A 2,853-nucleotide genomic window follows, 5' to 3' on the forward strand; every position below is an offset into this window, starting at 1 on the left:
CTTCAGAAAACTACTTAAGACTTATCTTTTCCCTCTTCTTAGCTAGAATCCCGCTTCTCTTGTTTCCCCCTCATTTACTCTGTCTTTCAGCGCCAGGAAGCTTCGGCGACAGTGCGCTTTACAAATTGCACCTAAGATAAGATAAGATGTAGTATATACCTACCCACCTACCCACACATTGCTACAGTAGGTGACTCTCTGTGTTGGGCTGTGCATCAATTCACATGAAGAGAACCACTCACAGGGCCCAAAGACTGTTGAAGATTCCTTAAGTGACTCAATTGCAACGTAGACTGAGTCTTTTCCATAAGTGTCTCGCAAAGGTACACATATCTACAAACACTGCAGGGAATTGCTACATCATGCACTCAATTCAACCTAAGCAATATTCACCTCTCTTATGTAGGAAATTATTATGCAGTCGTGAAAGTAGAAAAAGTATTTATCTATAAAAATGTAATGCTCACTAACTAAAACTACCTCTCCTATAATAACTTACACCATCTAAACTAAGCCTAAACTAACTTAACCTACCTATGCTACACTAACTTACACTATCTGAACTAAGCCTAAACTAACTTAACCTACCTATCCTACACTGGATAATTGAATTCAGACAGCGAGGTCTGCTGATCTTCTTTCCTGTCTCACCGCTGTTCGTTTGTTTCTTAATTTGAGGACGAATAAGTTGGACAGGAAGCACATTAGCTATGGCATTTAAAGACGCCGGCAAAGCACCTGTGGAACAGGAAGTAGCTATCCACGGTATCAGAATCACCCTGACTAGTCGCAATGTGAAGTCACTTGATAAAGTGTGTGCAGATCTCATTAGAGGTGCGAAGGAGAAAAACCTGAAAGTGAAGGGGCCAGTTTGCATGCCTACCAAGACTCTGCATATTATTACTCAAAAAACACCTTGTGGTGAAGGTTCAAAGACTAGGGATCATTTCCAGATGCGTATTCACAAGCGCTTGATTGACCTCCACAGCCCTTCTGAAATTGTGAAGCAAATGGGGTAGAAGTGGAAGTTACCATTGCTGATGCATAAATGAATCTTTTAATATAAGATTATTTTTTTGTACACTGAATAATCTTAACACTACCTTAACCTACCTAAATTTTACTTTAACTATGCTATACATGTTACACTAATAACATGTTAAACATCAACCCCCTGCCCTCTTAACAAACATAGACTGACACAATACAAACATCAACTACACCGACACATAAACTAACTACACATGTAACCTAAACAAATAGATAATTTTTTGCTTTTTGCAAATGTTTTAATTTTTTTAAAGGCATAAACATGACCCCACACCCAGTAAAACCTTAGTAATAGAGAGAAAGATAGAAAAACGTGTACCTATAAAATACAGAAAAAAATCTCTAACTTAACTAACCTATACCTATCCTATTAATTAACTAACTGTGACCTAACCTACAAAATGACTATAATAACATAAAACCATTGATAAAACTGCATTAAATTTTCAAATAAGTTGGGAAAGTTGCTCTATGGCCTCCTCAATCCTTGTCATTGTGGCACATGAGCTGGTGTGCTCCACACGAATCACCTCAAGTTTAGTATTGACCTTCCTGAGTTCCCTTATTATGGTGTAGTGGAACACAGATTCCCTTCTACTGTGCCTCCTGGCCCATGTGGGCAGATGCTGTGTGGCAGCAGGGATAGCCTGTGTTAATTGCCTTTGGATTGGCTGTGGCTGGCTTGGGCCTGCTCTGTCCTGGTCAGTGGCAGATGTTGGCATTGCAGGTGTGGTAGGATGAAGAATGTTCTATGATCCCCGCTGTGTTGCACAGTTTCTGCATCTTTCTGTATGCTTTTGCGATGGTCCTCACGTGGCGGAAATTATCCCGGCGCATTTCATAAGTGCATGCCTCATCAGCTGTCATGTTGTCTAGGTTGAAAATGGAAAACAATAGTTTGCACAGTCAGTTCATGTACATGATGTCTGTGAAAAATAGTTTGACATTGTAAAAAAATCATATGTTCTGACCAGACCAATACCAGCAATAGGGATAGATATATGAAAAATATGTTGTTATTACATAGACATCCCTTACTTGAACCAGGAAAACTGAGCCAAGTGCCATCTGTGTGGGAGCTCAAAATGTAACAGTAGTCACAATGAGATACATACCAAATCATACAGAACAAAAGTTCACACTCACAAAGATGTCCTGATCTACAATTGGACACCTGGGCCCAGTTAATCTAATTTGAGAGTTAGAGTTGAGTCATGCAAATGTGCTGATAATTGATCATTAACATAAGTGTAAGTTGATATAGTGATACGGTGCAGGTAGTGTTGTTTGACTTTGCATAACTCATCTGAAGTATCACAAGGCTGCACACGTTGCTGGCTTAATTCACTCTGTTTATAACTTAATCCACAACAAAGAAGGGACGAGAGATTAAGCAATCCCCTGTTCTCCCAAAAACCTATACAGCTCACTCAATGAGAAGAAGGTCTACTAAGGGGTAATGAGTTTAAGAGTACATTACCCACTGTGAAAATGGGCCATCATGTCCCACATAGGTTAGAAATTAAGAGGAAAACGGAAAGAACAACCAATTACCAGACCCTATAAAGGGGGTTAGAAATTATAGTGCCAGAGTATAGAAAATAAAGAATTCGACAGGTAGGGATCCCTAATACACAGAATAAATCTAAAACTATCTAAGTGGGTAACTGAGACCAATACTGTGGAGCCCACTTGGCAGGATTAAAAGGAAAAAATAATAATCTGGGTATATGGGAAAGTAACGTCACCATTACCCTGTCTGCTGTATCAACATGTTACTGCCCCAGATTGCCGCCCGGTAGG

General features: G+C 39.6%; 1 pseudogene; it reads left to right on the forward strand.

The window, feature by feature from the left end:
- The first annotated feature begins 619 nt into the window (after positions 1-619).
- LOC146823068 (small ribosomal subunit protein uS10 pseudogene) lies at positions 620-1,048 on the forward strand (annotated as a pseudogene).
- The last annotated feature ends 1,805 nt before the right edge of the window (positions 1,049-2,853 follow it).

This window comes from Triturus cristatus, chromosome 5_2 (genome assembly GCF_964204655.1).
Source record: "Triturus cristatus chromosome 5_2, aTriCri1.1, whole genome shotgun sequence".
Lineage (NCBI taxonomy): Eukaryota > Metazoa > Chordata > Amphibia > Caudata > Salamandridae > Triturus > Triturus cristatus.